Below are 22,659 nucleotides of genomic sequence, written 5' to 3' on the forward strand. Positions count from 1 at the left end.
AGATGCTTGCAGACTTTGGTTGCTAGTATACTTTATTAAAAAGTGCAGGAGTGCCCTGATAAACAGACTGGATCTCCCCATTGTTTCATGTCATTCATTCAATCTCGAAATCTACCTGAATCAAAGCTCTTGAACCAGACTTGTGCTGCAGATACATATCTACAGCAAAATGTACATAATGTATCAAATAACAAATAATTTAGTGTAGCATTCGACATCAGGTGTTCTGATTCATTCTTTCAACTTTGTAAAATCTGTTCCATTTTCTCTATTTGGCTTCTTCTGTCATGTTGTGGTGTCGGCCCCTTAAAAATGGTCCTAACTTATGGAATAAAATGATGTCAGTACATTGGCAGATTCAACACATGGCACATGTCTGTAGATGCCCTTTTGCCCTCATCTGACAGCACTGGCAACATGGTGGCACGCATCTTTTTGGGAAAATATGGTCCATTAATGTGATAAAGGGCCACCCTGATGAGTTTTCTTTTGTCTTACATTCATTTTTGACAAATGCTGAATGAATAGCTATACTTTTCATACTGAAACAAATGCGGCAATCAGAGAATGTTATTCAAGTTTTCTCTATTATCAAGAACCATCTTATCTCAGTGCCTTCTGATGTACTTCACAGTCAATAGAGAAAGCAGAGTGACTGAGCTGAGCCAGCCTGTGGCTCAGAGAGCCAAAGCCTCAGAGTCGAGAAACCAACGATGCTTAGAAAAGCAGAAGACACTTTTTTGTTCTTTGCTGTGGTTTCGACAACAGCTGAGGGTCACAAGTGAGTCATGCATCAGACAAGGACCTTGGACAGGCCTGTATGTTCTCTGTGTAAATATGCAGTTTGGTTCCCACACAGCGCGTTACACCAGGAGACAACACACCTCAGGCACACAGCACATCTCTGGACCTTATTATGAGACTTTATGATACTCTATGGAGCACGTCCTTCTTCATGAGGAGGGAAAGTTGTTTTATGGAAAAATACAGGTCATCATTTTTATAGGACCATAAACATATGAGGCATGAAACAAGTCCTAAAAATGAATGACCCAGTGATTACTGTGCATCTAACAAATGTGTAAAAAGAGGCTGCGTTAAAGCTCACTGTGAGATGTACCACACTGCCCTACATGATCAACCCATGTAACTTCAATTATGTATGGTCAAGAGTTTCCAATAAAAATGCAAATGAAATGCCTTGAAGCGAAATGAAATTAATAGAAAGAGAAAGAATGAGACAGAAAAACCTTTGGTGGATGCCTTTAGCAGAGACAAATTTGAGCTGCGGCGACAGGACAGCAGACAGCAGACAGAAACCAGAAGCAGGTCTGGTGAAGCTCTGGAGCCGTGGCCCGTCTCTGGCAGCCACACTCTCCAATTTGTCCACGACGTCATTACAGCCTTTTGCGAAGCACAGTGGGTCTAAATTATACCGTGTGTTTAGCCCACCGGAGTTGTCCTCCAAGAGCCCATGAGGAGTTTCCAAGTGGTCAACCATCAACCAGAAGAGAGATCAACTCTACTGTTATTTCTGTTGCAGAGATAGCAGGCAGACCAGGAATTCAGTCAGCATTCACTTGAATAAAGACACGAGGAACTATATTCAGGCTTTATTTGTCAGTTCATCCACTCAGTTATTTCCATTATGTTACAGCTTTAATAACTGGGAAATGAGAGTCGAAGTTTTGGTCTACTAACACTATGACCGAAACCACGTGTCACACATCAGGACACCTTGTTGAGCATCATGGCTTCTATAGGAATACTCTGATTAGTTTTTTACCCCACAAAACCAGTTTATATTGCAGTTAAACCTCAAAATAGTTACAAAATACGTCATATACATCTGTCATATGGAGGAAAACTTCATACTGTGCAACCACAGCACGTCACTTCTTCGGTGCTTCAGTTTATCTTGTTTAATGCTGAAATCACTAACTTTTCACTCGCTGTGACTCTCAGTAAACTCCTGGATGCTGTGTTCTTGTATAACAGATGAAAATGTTTCGGTTCTAATAAAATCTTCACTGCACTGACTCATTCAGTCATTTCGGTTTTTGCCTCCATATTGTAAGAAACAGCCTTGACTTTCTTATCCTACAGCAACAGACAGAGCACGCACATGCACATGCACATGCACATGCACACGCACACGCACACGCACACACACACACACACACACACACACACACGCACGCGCACGCACACCCAATGAAAGTGCTTTGTTCTGTCTCCCAGGACTGCACATCCAGCAGCCACCTGTCAGCCCATATTTAATGCAGTCTGCAGGGGGTGATGTGTGTGCGTCTGTGCACATTTGTGTGTTTCCAGTGGCCGAGCATTTCCCTGTTTAGAAAATCCGAGGAGCTCACGTATTCACAATGTGACCGGTTTGAGGAGTTAAAAGTGTATTTGCTGATTCCTCAACATAATAAATGTCAAGCTTTGGATTATTCAGTAATACTGTAAAATGAGTTCCTCGAAGGTTTGATTCTGAGTTGTTATGTAAAGCTTTTAAATTTTTAATGAGTGTGTGCCCTGCAGGCTGCATTAAAAGAAGTCCTTTACCTCTGGTGGTACGATGCCGATTTAAAACTCGAATAACGTCATCAGTTTTTTCAGTAAGTTTAAAGCACATTGCTTTTAAAGGCAGACAACAATACACACATTTTTGGCAGAGAAAACCAAATGCTCAATTATTTTCTCCTGCAGTGAGATCCAGGAACCTTAAAGTGCTCTTGAAGATGACAAAGCAAACAATTACTGCACGTGTGAAGCTTCTAGTTCAATCGAGAGTAATCCATCTGTTCATTTCAAGCTATTCCCGACTATGTCCACGTGACAGCCTGCAAAAAGCAATACTGAAATATAAGTGATACCGAAAATGAAAAACTGTGCTTTTACAGTTCCAGCTGAGCAAAGTGATTATTCTTCTCTATTGGCCTCTCATCTATCATCCCCTCTCCTCATTAACCTGCTCTCCTTCTGAAGTACTGGGTGCTGCGATCTACTGGAAATGTACAAATGTGTGAGTCCATCTGTGTGTGTGTGTGTGTGTGTGTGTGTGTGTGTGTGTGTGTGTGTGTGTGTGTGTGTGTGTGTGTGTGTGTGTGTGTGTGCCACAAACGCCCAAATGAACACAACTTCAAGCTTCAATCATTAAGGAAAGATGACACCCAAAAAACTGTCACTGTATTAAAATGCATTACATGAATACAGTGAGTTTTATGTGCGGGTTTGGAGTTTGGAGAGATCTGTCCTTGAATTTTGCGGCGCTAATTTCATGTTATTAGGTACGCTGAGATTTTAGAGAGTCAATTTCAGAACCATTTGCCACTTCATTCACACCAGTTGGCATTTTTGGCCGAAAATGTGTTGATGGTCGACAGAATACACTCCTCCAGTACAGTTTATGGTTTATGGCTGAAATCCTGTGTAAGTAATGAAATGAATGAAAGGACTGCAACCTTGAATGCAAAAAAGCTGTGACTAAAAACAGAAAGCAATTATTTGCAAAGGAACTGACAAAGGTTTAATGAAGAGCCCATGAAGTAACATCCTTTAACAATCATATGTTCACAAAGTGGTGAACTTCTCTCCATCCTTGCTTGTGAGCGACTGAGCCTTTCCAGGACGCCCTTTTCATACCCAATTGTGACACTATCACCTGTTACCAATGAACCTGCTTTTTTAACCTGTGTTTTTGGAGCATTGCACAACTTTCCCAGTCTTTTGTTGCTTTTGTCCCAACTTGTTTGAAACGTGTTGCCGTAAAAAGTAGATATTTACAAAAATCAACGAAGCGGATGAGGTAAGACTTTAAATATATTGTCTTTGTACTGTTTTCAACTGAGTATATGTCAAACAGGATTACCAAGTAATCACACTTTGTTACACAGAGTCCCAACTTTTTTGGAGTCTGGGCTGCATTATCCATGCAAGAGTTGATTACTGTCAGTATGAACTGTTGAGTCTCTTTATGGTAAAACAAAATCCACTGAGGCTTAGTGAAGTACTATTACAGGTCGTCATTTCATTAATTCAGTCCATCAGACTTGAACAATACAGTCCAATAATGAAACATTACAACATTTCTGTCCATCAATGACGACTGTCTGCGGCTCAAAGCACATTATTTTATCCATACAGTTTCTCTTCGGAGTTTGAACTATTGTTCATGACCCAGTCTTAAAGTGGAATGTAAATATCTCAGTCATATTACTCTGCTTATGTGGACATCCGAGGAACAGAAGAGTGTATATATGTATGTACTTAAGGGTTTATAGACAGGATGCTTTCGGCTCTGAGCGCCAGCCTCTACAAGAAGCCTCGTCTACAAGAAGCTGAGCTCTTCTGGGTTCATAAGGATGGAAAAAAGCTTTTCTAAGGCTTTCAGGCACAAACTGTTGCTTTCTGGCTTTTGAAAATGAATAACATGTTGCGCCCTTTACTATTTCGGAGTGTATTGTTTCTAACACAGTCATAGCTACAAAGCTTTTGAATGAGACAAAGATACATATCTGCAAATACCATATGGAGACCGAACATGCATTTATGTGAGTATATTTCATAACAGTTGTTAATATGTATGAGCGCCTTGACAACAAAGGGAGCAAAGGACGCTGGAAGACCGTCGGGCTGCTGAGTGAGATGGAAATAAAAACAAGAGACAAAGAGATGCAGGGGAGAGGTGGTCAAGAAGAGAGAGAGAGAGAAGGGAAGAAAATGAAAGTCTAGCCTGAGGAGTGGGGGGAGTCTGGGCCATTACATCACTGCTGCAGTGGCTGTCATTACTAACACACACTCTCTCCATGTCTCTATCTATGGGAACTGCCATTGAACAACATATGGTTGTGAGAACTATTGTGATGATGATTGTGAGAACTATTATTTATAAGAAATATTCAAAATTTCAAAATTAGCATTCAAACCACATCGAAGATAATCCAGAATGAAACTTGGGCAGGACTTCATACACTCAAAAAAGTCATTATAAAATATTATCTCGATGTTAGAAATGACATAAAAGAATGTTAAGTCACTAAACCTACAAGATATGCTCAAAGCCCTCGTGGAGTATTAAAGGAATGTTAAAGGAGGTTTGATTTGATTTGACTAAGTGAAGTCGTGCTCAGGATTTTGGTTTAATTTTTTAATAATTCAGAACTTGTTGATAGCATTTCTTGCCCTCACACTGCTTACATTTTTAATGCGGCCCTGTTGAATAATGTAACACATCCCCTGATGCTTTCATGACACAACAAATATAATGATAACAAATCGAACATTTAGGCTGTTATTCTGTGGATTTGGTTCGGTAAACCGCCCAACACTAAAAAGAAGGTGACACAAGGTTCCTCTTTTTTAAGAAGCTGGAAAAAGAGGTCCTGGAAATGAATCTCTAAAGATTTATGACCAGGACCTCAGGTGAATTTAATGTGTTTGTGCGGAGGCTAAGAGATATTAGTAGAGTTATGTTACACCATAATGAGACTTAAATAGCTTTTTCAGTCATCTTAGCAGCAGCTTTGCACATTACATCACTGGATGTACTGGAGGCCATCGACTGCAGTGCACCAATTTTCACAGGATTTATCTAATTCTGCTACGGCATCAAAATGATCTGAAAGATGCATTTAAAGTGCACACAAAAATCTTTGTGGCTTTCAGGCTGCAGACAGATTGCCGTCATGGTTCAGTTTAGAGAAAGATCATGATCGCGCTTAAAAGGGCTGACGTTGTCTGTTAGGAGGGAAAACTGTGGTCTCAGATCAGTCACTTTGTAAGCCATCCACCCAAACCTCCTCCCTAAGACTTGTATGATGCTGCAATCATTATTTGTATATTTGCAAGAGGTTACTTCTCTGGTGAGGCCGGTCTTGAATGAAAACATGCACCGTAAAAATAGTCACATCTTCAATATCTTTAATAAGGTAAAATTAATAAGATAATAGGGAATTTTTTAAAACATGTTGTTTTAAACATTGTGACATTTGTGCATGTAGACGATCCAAAAACCACTGTATGCTGTACTATAAAGTACTGTATTGTATTAAATGCACAAATTCTACCAGTCCTCTCTGTCTGCAGTGGCTTGTCATTTGTAATGGGTCTAATAGCTGATAAAGGAATTGAATAAATGGTTAAGATGTAAACAAAGTGAAACTGGGGTCAGGATCGCCTCTCTGTCTGGTTCAGCCACCAGCGTGTTGGAGTGGGTGAGGAGGAGCGGGCAAAAAGAGAGGCTAAACAAACACGAGAAGGTCAAACAGACCTGCTGGGAAATGCCACTAATGTTTTCCCTCATGAAGACAGCGGGGGAAAGGAGACGGGGGGAAAAGCTTACATGTTTTCACATCAGATACTTTCATTGTGTTTGAATGTACACGTCGTGGTTGAAAACGGACAAACAGTGCCCTGCCAGGCCACGCTGAATGTCAGTGTTTGTGTGAGTTTAAAGGGGGGCAGCGTGAGCAAAACAGCTGTTAGGGGGCACTAGAGTACACAAACGAGGTGAATGATCAATATTTACTGTGGAGTTCTGAAAACTTGAGAGGCAGCCGTATGAAAAACTACTGGTGAATGCTGTCACCTGGAGTCGGTTCGGACCATCTGAGAAGTAAATGAAAAGCCTCGCTGATGTGCTGTCACTGATGAAGAAGCTGCTTATAACAGGGATCCCAAAAAGGACTGTTTGACACTGACTTGCTGTGCAGCAGCCAATGAGTGTGTGTGTGTGTGTGTGTGTGTGTGCGTGTGCGTGTGCGTGTGTGTGTGTGTGTGTGTGTGTGTGTGTGTGTGTGTGTGTGTGTTAGGTTTTTTATCTCCCCTACCTCCTCAAAAGAAACTCTCGAGCAATTTTTTTAGCATGCTAACATTTGCTGATTACAGTAAAAACCAAGTACAGCTGAGGCTGATGGCAGGTATTTGGTCATAAACAAAGCAGCGGACATGTTATAATGTTTGACGGCACTGCTTAAAAAGTTAAGGATCACCAAAGTTATTACAATTCATCCTTAGGGGAACGTGAATGTTGGATCAAAATGTCATGGCGATACATGCCATAGCTGTCCCTCAAAATCACAAATGTCAACCTCATGATGGCGTTTTGGGTTTTTTTTGTGTGTTTTTTTTTGTAACTCTTGCTGGCTCGTGGCACAGACTGAGAAGCTAAGTATGTGATGAAGGACTGATGATTGATGACTTGTTTGGGCTCATCATGTTGATTTTTCTCAACTTTCTTAAACTTTCTTAAATAACCCTTCTTGGTTGATGATTGCACTGGCACTTGGTCTTATTGCTGCAATTAGTGGTTTCTAATCGGTAATCTAATCTAATCTAATCTATGGGGCAATGATGAGCTTTTAGCTAAGCGAGTTGCTGCTGTTAGCATGCTAGCACACAATTGCAAACCTTCACATCCAGCCATTACAGCTGGCAGTTATCTTGTATTAATGGGAGCAGCTCCTTACTGTTTTCTGGTATTTTTTTGTTTGTTTCTTGAGCTTGTTGGTCCAGAAGTTGCAAAGTTGAGTGTTGATTATAACTGCAATTTTAAGTATCCGCAACACTCTCAAACAGGTGAGTAATTTCATACAATGTTAATATCGAAAATATTTCTTAATAGTAATTTTAAGGCAAAAAAAACTGAGAACAGCAAGCTCTGATATATTACACAGTATTCATTTAATCAACACACAGGGCACTATGTCTAATTAAATAAAGTGTGAAAGCATAAGCAATTAGCATAATCTTACTTACACACCCAGCAGGCCAACACATAAGAAAAATGTTTCTAACTCTCTTTGGCTTCCAAGTTTCACCAGACATTAATTTGCATTTGTCTCCCCACCATTTCATGCTGGCGAGATAGAATGCAATCAGCATGAGCTATAGCTAAACATAGTTGATGACAGCCAGCCACTCAAGGCAAAGCACAACAATGGCCTGCAGAGAGCTGTGGAGTCTTGACTCTCAGTGGGATGGGCAGTACCAGCAGCCCTTTCCCATTAGAGGGGGTCGGGGTTAATGTAAAAATAAACGCTCAATTACATTTTGTCCAAAGAATTACCTGCTTACTTTTTGACATAAAAGCATTTCAATGAAGGCGTGCATTAAAGTTCAGCTGACTCTAATGATGCGTGTTGCATGTTGATGCGGTCGGTATTGACTTGACAGAAAAGAGGGCAATTTCGGGTGCACATTGTGTGAAGGTTGAAAGTGTCAAAGCTGCACTTCTTTGGTAATCTTTAGGTTACTGCACTCTCAAAAAGCTGAGGTAACGTCAGTTAAGTACAGCCAGATTATGACGCTTTAACCAGTCCATCTTCTGTCTGAATGGGGTACTCGACAAATTGTACTTCACCTCTTTAAGAGGGGTGACCAGACTTTACACCAGAAATGAGTCTGGACAAACAGAGTGAATCTACAGTGTCTCAATTAGTGAGGATGATGTGTATGATGTAGCACCTGAGCCATGTGAGAGTGAACCTGAACAGAAACTGACAGAATGACTGTCTGGGAGTGTCTAGACATGTACATGTACACACACACACACACACACACACACACACACACACACACACACACACAAAGCACTAATAAAGTGGGTTGTTTTCACACTCACACGCTCAACAAAAATGACTAAACTAATGTAAGACAGAAACGCCTATTGCTGTAAATGCTCGGGGTCTTCGATGATTCATGAAAACATACGAAAAGCATTCATGAATTCTGCTACACACACGCAAACACACGTTCCCCAGTATGGCAAGGTAACAGAGATACACAGCGAAACAGGTGGGACAAAAGGGGATGCATCTGTTTTGCTTTTTCTGCCACTTCTGTCCTACAAAAAAAATCACAACCGTGTCTATATGAAACCGGCACAGTGACGCAGCATCTTTGCAGCAGCACCCACATCCATAAGCAGTGAAGAGAAGGGGAGGGGGGGAGACAGAGACAAGAGGGTGAGATGACAAAACAAAGAGAAAGGGGGAGATACTGACTCACCTGGCTAGACGGGATGCTGTCCGCGGCTCAGAAGAAGGGATAACATCCGAGACCTGGAAGGATGAGGGAGGATAAGGGGAGAACAGTAGTGAGAGAGAGAGAGAGAGAGAGAGAGAGAGAGAGAGAGAGAGACAGAGAGAGACAGAGAGAGAGAGAGAGAGAGAGAGAGAGAGAGAGAGAGAGAGAGAGAGAGAGGAAGAGAGATTAGATTTGGCTGCCAGGACTTTGTGAGTGCAGTGGCAGGTGGCACCGTGGTTAATACACACATGCATGCATGCACACGCACGCACACACACACACATATGTTTCCATCACATTTGGGGACATTACATTAACCCAAGTCTTCACCCTAAAATGTAATATTATAGGGACAGACGTTGTAAGGACAGTGAGTCCCCACAATGTGACTGCGTAAACAGATAATATGTCCTCACAATGTGAGTAATACATGACCACAAACACACAAACAACACCGTCAGTGTATCTTAGAGACAGTTGGACAAGAAGACGTAGAGGCAGAGGTGAGAGTAGTAAGAAGTCCAAGGTGGGAGAGTATGACTGATAGTGGTGTCCAATCAGTTGAGGATCTAAAGGAAGCCCTGTGCTATCACCCAGCTGAGAAAAGCAGAGTGCACATGAGAAAAAGAGAGAGAAAGATAAAGTGACTGCAAGAAAGGGAGAGCTTATCAGTGTGTGTGTGTGTGTGTGTGTGTGTGTGTGTGTGTGTGTGTGTGTGCGCTTGTCAATGCCACATGTGCAGCATTCATTCGACAGCAGCCACAAAGACTCAGACATATCTCTGCTTCTCCTCTCTCTCTCTCTCTCTCTCTCTCTCTCTCTCTCTCTCACACACAAACACACACACACACACACACACAACACACACACACACACACACACACACACACACACACACACACACACACACACACACAGTTGCAAGCTTCATGAAAGGGTAAACAAAACCAATGCAGCTCCAGTGAACAGACACATAGTTGCACACAAGAGCACACACACACTAATTGGCTTCAGTCCAACAGCCAGAGTCTGAACATACTGCATGTGTAGACACTGTGGGCCATCAGGGGTATCTCAGCAAGAGGGCAATGAGTTCATGTCAATGTGAATCGCACTGAGGTAGTAAAAGACTATAAATCATTCATGTCAAATACTTAGCAGCCAACATTCCTACTCAGTCCTTCCCTATGATCAATAACAGCAAATTTCTTATACCGAATCTTGAGGGTTAAGGGAAGCTAGTCGCGCTCAGGATGGCTGAGACATGGAGGCCCTTGAACATATCATGAACGTACTCTTACACCAAAACCAACCACGCTGACAAACCAATGACCAAACTCATTGAAGAGGAGCAGCATCGATGCCGAGGTCTACAGCTGCTCCTTAAATGTCAGTGATTTTTAGCATGACAAGGCGTAAACTGTGACAGACCTCGCCTCAATATTGCTTATAGTCACTATAACGGACGCAGAGAGGGGTGAGGAAACAGATTCTGCTCCGGTGCTGAATGCTACAGCAGCAAAGTCAGCTAAACACAGATCTCACCTGCCATCCAGCCTGACGGGCTCATAGCACTGCCAGGAGCCATGCAGGAGGGATGCACGGCATTTCTTATCTCTTTGTCTGCGTGAAGAAGACATGTTTTCTCATCAAAGGTGATGACCGTAGGCACTGAAACTCTGTTATAACTGCACAGTAGTTCAGTGTAGTGGAACACGGATAATATGTTTCTCATACTCGTAGGTGCACTGAAGAAAAAGGATCAGTAATAACGCTGAGTATTCATAAACATAGAGGCAAACAAAAACAATCTACTGTATTATGTTGTCCTCCCTAAAAAAATTTATATTCAGCCTGAACTGCTGACTCATTCGGGAAATTCAAATTCAGGTAGAGCCCTAACAAGGTCCTTTCATTGAACTCAGCAAGGACATTCACCTCTGAATAAACCTAATCTTGAATGCCCAGAATCTCATTCTTGAAGTCATTACACAAAGCCGGTGACCATGGACACAACAATAAGTAAGCTCATTGTTGAAGCCATTACACACAAGTAGCAGTGCAGAGCCACCTGAACCTGAACTCTTGGCCCTCCTTCATAATTCAGAAAAATAGTGTTCATGAGCCTTTCTCGGATGCTGGCAACAAGCCATCACAAATCATGTATTTGTACCATGGCCTCAGACATGGAATTACTGATGCTCAGCCTTGGTTCATCCAGAGCACATCAGAGGTCAATGTCCAATAAATATGGAAGGATGTCATCACCTGGAGATGCCATCCCCATAAGTGAACTGAATCCTGCTGCGCCACGATATTCTGTCTATGAATGTTACAAAACAGTAAAGAGGAGGCACAATTCAGGTCCAACGGCCCTAAATGTGCGAGACGTAGAACACATGCTGTGTTCATAGTCTTGGCACTGACTGCATGTGGACTGACTTGCAGAATGCATTCAGCATAAAGCCTCTTTTACTCCTGCAGCACCTCCATCTGGAAAAAAACTGATTTTTGCACATCCAGGCAGCAAAACATAAAATCCTATATGAATTAATCTCTGAGATGGCCCCCAAAAAAAAAAATGAACCAGAACGGAATCAGGATTCTTCCTCCTGAAGCCTCAACAGTCTGTTGCGAGCTTCTGTCCAACACCTTTTGGTGGGTTTCTCCCCAAAAAAAAGTGTGATTCTACAATAACTGTAACTCACTGTTTCAACTCAAAAGTCCCGGCTGGCTGGTGCACAGCGCTGATGCACAAGGTGCAGCAACATGCAAAAGATGTCAAGGTGCTAGTCAAGGTCTTGGGAATTGAAGTGTGATGATTTTTTGCACAGATTAGCTGATTAATGCGTTTTTTGCATTTGTCTCTAAAGCTATTAGATAATAAGTTTATCAACATTTTAAAAAATGCTTGTTTGGGAGGTTTTCAGTGGACTGATGAACTTCAGTGACTGACTAGTTATTTGAGGCTACCAGTGGCTGCAGCCCTCTTTATTGTGCCGTCAGACCTCCACAAGCACACATACTCACACAATCCCCCTCACAACACACACACACACACACACACAAACTGACACTCAAACTATGCTCAATCTCAATACACACATGCTGTCCACACAAGATCTGTCTTTTATTCCAGCTCCAATAGTAGCTTATATGATTATACTGTATTGTATTTTACAACAGAGACAGAGAGACAACAGAGATTGTATTTGGATTGTTTTTGCAAGAAAATTCATCACCTGTGGCTGCAGTGCGACCACAAGGCCTCGATCATACAAACACAGTATAAAGCATGATATATAATAGGCTGAAGCTTCATTAATTTCAATCAGAGCGCTTCAGTGGTGCAAGACAGTTGTGACCACTAAAGGCACCAGGGAAGAAAAAAGCAGGGTCACTCAACATCTGCATCATCTGTAGACACACAACATCTGCGGATCATTCCAGGAATAATACCTAGTGGTGCGTAATGTGTAGGTAACCCTCCTGTTCAACTGATGGAAATCAAGACGGAGAAACTTCCTGCTGCCAGGATAAATTTCCTATAGAATCCTGCCTGAAAGGACTATGAACTGTTGTGCCATGTCTTTGTGTCTGAAGAGTCTTCAAACTGGACTTCCTGCTTTGTCTTCTCACCGCTATCTGTAGCAACATGCCCACACAAACACATCCCCTTGTGTTGTCTTTTTTTCCCTTTGTTCCAGCTATTTTCAGTCTCAACACATGTTGCCCAATTAGGCTGAATCTTGTACCCCTGAAAGGACAATAGGATTAGAAGAAATGCCACAGAGCACCAGCAGGGGGGAGCACACAGGCCTGTAATTACAAGGCTGAAGTAAACAGCTGTAACACTTAAAGCAGTAATGGTTCTTTTCTGTTAGATGGACCTCAGATGGGCGACTAAAACATATGGATAACATGGAGGGGCGAGAGGTAAAGAGACGATGTAGGAAGGCAGGTTTTCCAAGCAGCTATAATGATATATTGATTAGTTATTTAAGCAAAAGTGAGGGCAACATTTGAGGCCAACTCTGGGAAACTCAACTGGCCATGAATTTTGTAGAATAATAATAGAAATAATTGGTAGTTGCAGCCTGAGAAGCTCAACTGTCACACAGAAAGAGAAACACGGATTGGCATATAAGATATTAAGTGTCTTTGTAATGTAAACACGCAGTCAGCAGTCATTTAATGCGTGCTTGCTTCACAGCTTCATCAGACTCTTCATCAGACAACGCCACTCTGATCAAAAGGAAGACAGCTTTTCAGGAACACACCACTTCCTGAGGCTTTGCACCATTACTGCACAGTGTCTGTCTGAATTTCCATCATCATTTAAAAATGTCTTTAAATCAGCAACCTTTTACCTTTTATGTGAAGCTGTTCCAACGAGCAAATTTTCTCGAGTTACGTGCCAGGTTTTTTTTTTTTTTTTTCATTTCCAGAGGCGACATTCGAGAAAAAAACAAATCATTAGTATAAAAGCTTGTCAATTTAATTTCATGTCTTGCTGTTGCAAGACCACACGTGGTAATACGAACCAGTCCAACAGCCCGTGCTCTCTGTGAGCTTATTGCAAACATCCATCAAAATAACAGTTTACATGTGTATATATGCTAATTTGGTTGCTCTTTGTGGGTTTCTCCAAATGGATGGGCACTTACACCTCATCAGAGACCTCAGCAGGCTGTCCTGCTCTGCTTCCTGTCTGCCCCGCTGTTATCATCAAGAACTATTCTGAATCTGATCAAATGATGTTTGACAAAGACGCTGGATTCCACACATGACGCAGCTCATGACTGACCCCTGGACCTGGTCATTGTGTCAGAAAAATTACTTCTGCCACATAAAAAGTTTTAATTTGTCAGCTAAAAAGGCCAAGTGAGTGAATAGAAACAACCAAGTGACATTGGATCTGCAGCCATGCTGTGATGACACACGCGTGAATACACCTATAAATACATTTCAAACGGCCTCTGTTTATTATGCAGTTTAACAGTTGAGCATGAACATTTTTATGTCTGCCCTTTCAGGGACCTCCAAGCTGTCATGTAACTATAATTCACCATCAGGCCAAAGCCCAGAGAGTCACACACAATCTATGATGAAGGCAATCAGCTGGTGGGACAGTACTGCAGAACGTCAGCTCTGATATTGTGTTGTCAGTGAGCTGAGGACAGATAGGCATTTTTCAACATGGAGGAAACAGCAGGTCATTATGACTCATAAAATCATCGTCTACTTCAGGCAGGTTTATTCATCCAAAAGGCAACACAGGGAATTAAACTCCTATGTGGAGAGATTAGATTTAAGCAATTTCATCAAAAAGCAGACAGAAAGAAGACAGACGTAAACTTGATCCAGTTTATGTTTGTGTCTGCAAAGTCCCTGAAATGAGATTCGGAAATCAAATTATCCGCTATCATCAGAGGACATCAACATCCAGAGGAATAATAAATGGATTGATTCCCAAGGGCACTCAGCAGCAGATTTTTCTTTCTTTAAATGGCAAAAATGAGCAGGCTGTGGCAAAGAAACGTTTATCCTCTACATATTATTTAACTACGTATTGTCTTAGTATCAGCACCTACACGTGGAGCTCCCACAGTGCCCAGAAGAATGGGTGCATTATTCTTAGTTATGTTGAATACTGTTGACAGAGGAAGGTCGCACTCAATGACAAGAAGTCACTTTGTTTACATATGTGTGCATGCAGATGTGTTTGTGCATATGTTCGTGTCACAGCTGTACATAGCTGTACGACAATGATGAAAGGAAATTGGTAAAATTGTGTAGAACTATAAAAAAAAAGAACAAAAAGAACACGTGAAAGGCCAAAAAAAGGGAAACCTTATTTGTACAATCAAAGTCACTTACATTGACTCTTGATCACTGTACCTGCTGTGTCTTCCAAAGGCTGAACTGTCATTTAATAGGAGGTGCTCATATATTGTGCCCAATTTTATCCCCTGTTTTCCTCAACAATCCCAGCCACTCTCACAAAACAGCACAAAGAGTAGTTACGGCCCTACCTGTATTTTGGCAAAGCAGAAATAGGACACCGGGGTAAACAGAACAGACTCTGCCTTCCTAGAAAAGCGGCAATGGCTCATTATACCAACAGGATATACACACCGGGAGGCAGCAGGACAAAGAAAGCAGGGAAGAAACTGGGGAGAAACAGAGAAACTGGAAAAAAAGGAGAAGAAATAAGAAAAAAAAATCATGGCAGCATTTGGTTGCCATGATGCGTAGGGAGATGGGAGTAAGTATTCAGCGTTAACCTGTTTAAACACTGCTTCATCGTGTGATTGGACTCATTTAATTTGGATCTGAGTATCTAGGAAGATGAGCCAGAAGTGTCAAAACTGTGGTTTTATTAGATTTATTAGATTGTTCTTTGGACAAAGCAAGATTTTTAATGCCTCGCTTTGGCCATTTTTGACTTTTTTCAGATATATGATTGGTTAATAAAGAAAACAACCCTCAGATTAACTGATGTAAACTTCTGTTCAACAGTATTTTTCTTATGCCTTTAAAAATCAATTTCTACCTGAACCCTTCATGAACCTTTTAACTGGTTTACTGTAAAAAAAAGTCAAAGATTCCTCAGGTTTGTTTAGACTGACGGTGTGGCTGCCAGTGTCATTCATGCTCGTGATGACAGACTGTTTTTCCTCTGTCCTACTCTTTTTCAAGAAGACAGGATATTCGACAAGTGTGAATCGAGTCTTCTCAGCACTATTTCCAAGGCAGGACATAAATAAAGGGAAATGCAAACAAAAGGCAATCCTCAAAGGACAGAAAGAAGCTTCGCGTCATCCGTAAGTGTCACTGAACGCTCACCTCATCAGGTATGATGCATTATTACACGAGTCAACAGAAAATTCAATCTACAACTTTAATGTCACTGGTAGTGAAGTTATGAGCGACCTGGGCGGTATTAAATCAAATCAAAATGTCTGTGAATCTACTGGTGGCGACTCACAAGTGTACAAGTTTTATTATTTGCCAGTAAAGAGTTATAAGTTAATTATGTGAGGTCTGCTTCTATTCAAGTAAAATTCTGCCCACAACTTTTCCTTTTGCTGCAGGCATCTCGCTCCATCCTGGCATTGCTCCCTTGTGTTACAGGAAGCAACACAGTCATGCTTAAAATACTCCAAATGTTTGTGTGTAAACAATTGGATTCTTTCAGGTTTTCATGCATGAATATTCCCAGAATTGTGGCCATATTTAAGCCTCCTTGTTTGCACCGTTGCCTCTGTTCTACAGCATGTGTGCATGTGTGTTTCTATGTGACTGCTGGGATGTTGGAAAAAGTGAAGCACAAGCAGCCAGCTGGTCGGGTCCTCCCAGGCCTCTGTGGTCGGTTCTGAAGCCACATCACTCGCTCCTCGGCTGGGTGGGGTTTGGAAGATGCTGGCGCGCACACAGGGCCCACATTAAAAATGACTGCGAACTGTCACTGCGATGATGTTGTTTGAACATGAGGAGCATTTGTTCATTTGTTTCAATTAGATGGTGTCTTGATTATGTGCAGTTGCTGTTAATTCTAATTTAACAGCGGCTAAACACAGCTAAATATGGAACCGTCAGAGAGGTCTAACTGTAACACAATGGAAATGATGTTTGCAGTTTGAGTTCATACTTATGGTGGCACTAACTACTACAATTGACAAGAGTTATATCTTTTACTGGGCAGGATTTCAGAGGTTTTATTCATGATATTTTATATTGGCACAAAAATATTGGCGTTCAAAATTTCAAACTGGCTGATTAAGATATCTCAGTATATGAAGTCTAATTTGCTGGTACTGGGCCTTGTTCGGACTGCTGGCCTAAATCCCTTTTTGGCATATCCGAACTATATGCAGTGTGATTCTAGAAAGTCTGGACTGCAAACAAAGAAACAAAATAGACCCATAAAATCTGATTTCGCAATTGGATCCATTTGGAGGTGGTTTGAAATGCGATTCAAATTAAATTTTCACAGATGCGTCTCAGCCCAGATGCTCTAGCCACTCAAATTGGACTTCAAAGTGTCTGGAGAAAAGTCACAACGCGAAACACAATGACGACGTCAAATCCAGAGTGATGGAAGCGCATCAGAGCGGCTGAGCAGAATCCATGCTGCTACTAGCACAGCGGTATGGAGGACAACACAGAGAACGACAGACCGTGGACGGACACTGAAATAAGTTGTCATGCGTACTTATGACAGTATGCAGATAGGTCCGTGATGTCTAGATGAACAAATCCAATCTGATCACTTGTAAATAAGTGCAGACAGTCTGTCTTAAAGATCGGATTTGAGAAACAAATCTGATTTGCTCGCAGTCTGAACAAAGCCTGAGGTGCAATCACACCAGAAGCCTTTACTGTTACTTTTGGCAGGAACACGTAACATGACAATTCTTGCTGCTGGGATGCTCTTTAGCAAACATGTATAGACTAAATGGGTATATATGCAATATCAGAAGTTCATTAGTTCATTAGAAGTTCATTAATTTGTTGTCTAAAGTTGTTTTCAAGTCTAAGTGAAGGGAAACTATTAGTTTGTAGAGAATCTCATTTTTCAAAAATGAAAATCTAAAAATGTTTTTGGTAGCACAAAAAAAGTTTTGCAGCCACCTTTTCAAAATAAGAGCTCATACCCCAGTTGTTCAGTATTTACATCAGACCCCAGTGAGCCAGCGTTGGTCCTAGTCAACATACAACCCTGTATTTAGCATCCAGGGCCCTAGATCAAAATTATATCTTCTGTTCTCTTCAATGTCATTTCTCAATGTTTTGGTCACAACTGCAGCTTTTTACATTAAGCCACAAAACCACAACAAGAATTAATTCAGGGGGAAAATGTCTATGTGGTGAGGAGTGAGTGATGTAAGGAACGGTGTGAAAAGAAAATGTGGTCAAAGCAGTTTAAAGTAGCTTAATGCAAAGAAAATACACACCACCTCCCGTTTCTGCTGCACAGTAGTGAAACACCATATGGGTGATGTTATCACAGTGAAATACTGTATCCACAACGCATTATGTGTGAATGTGTGTGTTTCAGGGGGATAAACATCCTGCTGAAACACTGTGGCGAATTCAGACAAGCGTTTCCTCCACAGCCGACCAAAATAACCCCTAATTTCCATTTGCAAATGAAAACAGAAAAAAGAAAAGAAATGAACTAGGGGGTGAGAAAGGAGAGAAACAGAGGGAAACTCTGCACACAACCTTTCTGACTTTTCTCTTTCAATGCATTTCATTTATTTGCTGTGTTTAAAAACAGGAGGAAAAGAGTACAAGTAATTACAAAGGCTCCACACACATTAAAGAATAAATGACTTTGCTAAAATTACCTTTTTCTCTTTTTCCTCTATATGCCTCTGTCACCTGTTATCTCTCCCTAATTTTGACCCGTCCCCTGGCCTTTCTCTCTGTTTCAGCGGCACTTACCAACAGCCACAGTGAAAAGAAGCCACCATATGTATCGTCAAATAAAAAGCTCGTCCTGTCGGTGTCAGACGTCGTGCAGCTTCAGATGGTGGTGCTCTTTACAACAGAGCAAGCGTTTTCACAGCTTCTTTATGAGTTCGCGTGGGCTGCAATATAAACAGCACCACTCAATTATGTTACCAGCAAGCTGATGAACACTCCCTCGTCTGTGATCTCGCACATGTACCTACAGTGCACGCACACACGTGCACAAACACCCACTAGCGGACACATATGGAGAGCTTGTGGTTGTGATTGCTTAGTATTGTTCTGTGGCAGCAATCTTTAGATCATCGTTCATATTTTTATCATGACAGCACCAATGGTTCTGGTGTGTGAGGCTGGTCGCATTCCCAGAGTGTCAAATACAGATGCAGAAGGTTCCCATTAGTGTCTGTATGAGACGCACCAAGCTGTCAGCTAACTCCAACGTAAACCCATCCATGGCAATATCACACAGACATAACAACTGGTCTACCTGATGTAGAAGAAACAGCAACAAAGTCCTTAGAGGTGTGGAGGCTGGGTTTGAGTAGTGGGTTATACACATGAGCCTCACGCAGGAGACCAGAGCTCATGTCCCATATATCTGATAGCTCAACTAATTTGGTCTTTCTTTATCATGCAGCTACAAGGTTGGTAAGTGAAGTAAGAACATAGCCTGCTCTGACTGATTTTTTCAGTAATTTTATGGCAAAAAAAAAAAAAAAAAAACTATGGAGCAATCAGAAAACACCCTCCTAATCAGGTGCTCTGATTGCCTGACAAATTTGTTAACATGCACATAATCAATACATTAGTATGTCTACAGGATGTTAACATGCATTCTACGCTAAGCAAATAAAAATAAACAGAAAGTGAGGCGTACATAAGAACCATGCAAAACATGAAAAAGGTGCTTCCTACAACTACAGACATGTCCTGCGTGATCACAGCCTTTATGTAATTTCCATCCTCTGGCCTACATATATCACACTAAAGATAATTTTAGCTCTACAACATTATTAAGAAAACTGTGCTAACACACTTGAATGTAGTCCAATATTGTGTTTAGTGTATCCTATATTAAACACCATATGGGACTCATTGCAAAGCCTGTTCTGTGGGCCTCCTGGGCAGTGTGCAGTGTGTGTTTTGTATATCACCACCACAGAGACAACTACCAGGGGAGCAGTGAAACGGTAAACCACGGCAGGCAACACAACTACTGTTGAATTAATAAACAACTGCAGGCAGAAAGACCTGCTCAAGTGTGTGGGTCAAGCAACATCTCAGTGTTAACACAACTCTACTGATGCCAATATTTAGTCTTTTATGTTATTTTCAAAATTCCAGAACTACGATCATTTAGTAATTCACATTAATTTGATTACATTATTACATTGTAGTACAGTATATTAATTGAATGTATTTACAGTGATTTTATGGATATAAAGCATTGTTGAAAAAATAGAAGAATGAGCCCTATAACTGGTTAGTGACGTAGTACACCTGACAAACTTTACTTGCACGATATTGCAAAAAGCAGGCAGGGCAAGAAATAGTGCAGGGAGGGCTGTAAGAACAAACAGCTCAAGGCTGGAAGCTGTGGGCTTTCATCATTCTACAAGTTCTACTTTATCTATTCACTGTCATTAACCTCTATCGCCTGCCATTCACTGCAGCAGAGCAGCATCCCTCCTTTTCTGCTATTATTCTGCCATGCAGTCACGTAAAGAAAGATGTAAACAATCAATACTTCTTGAATGAGAGGCCACTCCCATTAACTCGCTCAGACTGTCTGAGCACTTCGCATGTCAAAGTTGAGTCAGACTGAACTCTGACTGCGTGAGGCCAACGAGGCACGAGCAAATTGTGAACACAAGCGATTACGTCTTGCTCACTTCCTCACAGTCCATTCTCACGGCAGACATTTTGACATGCCGCAGCATGAAAAGCACAATGTAAATAATAAAATTAACAATGGCTGAATTACATTTAGCTGCTTCAGTCTCAGGGTCCTGGCGTTATGCGTGCTGGTTCACTGTCACGCTGTCAGGGCTCACTGGGACACTTGAATAGAGCTGTGCTTTGACATGTGAAAATGACCTATGGGGAGCACCTGGAGGCTGTGTTACAGGTGCGGCTGATTGGATTGCTAAAGAGCATGTCGATTAGTGATTGACTTCTGTGTGCTGCTTTATTCTAAACATCCAAACAGCGGCCAGCATTCACTGTTATTCACTGTGAAAAATATATATACCAAAACTTCTCAAACCTTTGTTGCAGCACAGTCTCTGCACTCAGTCTACATGTCCAGTGTGTTGGAGACACTCAATTTGACCAAACTGTGGCTAAACACACAATTTCTGTGCTGCTGCTATTGTGCTTTGTGACATTAAGGATGAAAGGAACAATACATTCAGTGATGTTGACCAATGAATCATCCTCCATGTCTCAATTCAATTTAGGCCTCACTGTCGCATGAATACAGCCAGAGCAGCACATTCGTATAGAAATACATCTGTCTGTGTCTGTCTGTGAGGTTTAAATAAAAGACACGCACCAAATCTGTCATATTGACAACTCTGCTACATCATAAAACACATGTCTGAGTGTCCATAAGTGTGTGTGTGTGCGTTTAAATGTGTGTTTAAATGTGTGAGGTGCTGGTTGGCTGAAGGGAGCGGGGAGGACTGCTGTGGGCGGTGACGAGCAGCCACTCAGTTTCCACAGCAACACCCTAACTCAGTCAGTCTCCATGGCAACTGATAACAGCATTAGCTGATTCAGCCTAAGTGAAGGTTCATATGTTCATATCACAGGGAGGAAAATGGATGTCTTCCCCTTTTTTTTTCTTCTTTTTTTTTCAAAATAGGCTGCTGATGACAAATGGGTGTGGGGTGTGGGGGTACTCCTGGGATACATTAGCAAACTGGAAGGGGGCTCGCAGAGGGCTCACCTCTGCCATGGCCAACAGCTCACTCTTTTATTAAATGCAAATCGGCAAGCACCACCACTACAAGTCTGGATATACAGCATTTCCAAAACTATAAGAATTATGTCAAAATACCGTTGTGCCCAGCTGAAGCCTCATCATCTCAGCTGTGCAATTATCGACTTCTAAACTGAAAATATTTAGTTAACAAACATTTATGGTATATACACTGCATACTGTGTGAGCGTGTTAGAACAATCTACCTATAGCTTATATAAAACAATACCTTTTGGCGGTCATTGCAAAATGCCAGCACATGCAATCAGGGTAAACAGGCAAGCTCTAACGATGGTGACAACAATTGTATGACAGGGTAACTTCAGCTTACATTTAATTTGTCTGGCTTGGGTCAGGATCGGACATTAAAAACAGAATGCCTGTCGGGTTTGGGTCGGGCTAGGTTACTACCCTCTTAGACTCGGGTCGGGTTTGGACAAAAATATGCTGCCTGAGCTCTAGTGAGGACCTCACTGGGTATCTACCAAAGTGACATGTGCAGGTATGTTTACACCCTGGTAAATACACTGCAGCTGAGCAGCTAATTAGCTACTTAGCCCACAAACTGACATGAGCAGTGCACTTTCCCCGCTGAATGTTTGTTTGGTGGCTCATTCAATAAGCTAAGATGCAGGGGGAGACTTGTGCTCTTGTTTGTGAGTTACATATTAAGGAGACCTAAGCAGGAAAGCTAATGTGGGTTGTTTTCCAATCTCGACACCTCTAAAATTCACTTCACACTGAGAGCGAGCACATATTTAGGGGACACTGGTGAAGGTAATGAGGTGAAAATACATGGGAAGCCTCTGGGGCCAAGCAGAGTCTATAACACAACAAAATCTATGTAACGTCAAATAACCAATAAGTAGTGACCAAAGACACTGAAGCGTAACTTCAACAAATGATGCAGCACTGTGAAATATAACCCAATTAACACAAGCACAACCCACAGCAGATGAATACAATAACTTGACCTTGGTATTAATTTTCCTTTACTCTCGCCACATTTATCATCACAAAGTAAATAAGGAGGAGGGATTGGGTGGGATGGGCGTAAGGTTAAAGGAGAAATGAGAAAATGAGGAGGAGGAGGACATAGCATAACAACTGGTAAGACACTCAAAGATCAGTGACAATAAGGTCAGAAAGTGCTGAATTCA

At 41.6% G+C, this 22,659-nt stretch overlaps 1 protein-coding gene across 11 annotated transcripts in view; it reads right to left on the reverse strand.

Annotated features, from left to right (window-relative positions):
• The window catches only part of map2 (microtubule-associated protein 2), a 90,103-nt gene that overhangs the window by 54,323 nt on the left and 13,121 nt on the right, over positions 1-22,659 (reverse strand). For all 11 annotated transcript variants that reach the window (XM_070976735.1, XM_070976731.1, XM_070976733.1 and 8 more), the window contains one exon: positions 9,016-9,068. The gene's annotated coding sequence lies outside the window, so the exon portion shown is untranslated. The remainder of the gene's footprint in view (positions 1-9,015; positions 9,069-22,659) is intronic.

Source organism: Chaetodon trifascialis, chromosome 12 (genome assembly GCF_039877785.1).
Source record: "Chaetodon trifascialis isolate fChaTrf1 chromosome 12, fChaTrf1.hap1, whole genome shotgun sequence".
NCBI classification, from domain to species: domain Eukaryota; kingdom Metazoa; phylum Chordata; class Actinopteri; order Chaetodontiformes; family Chaetodontidae; genus Chaetodon; species Chaetodon trifascialis.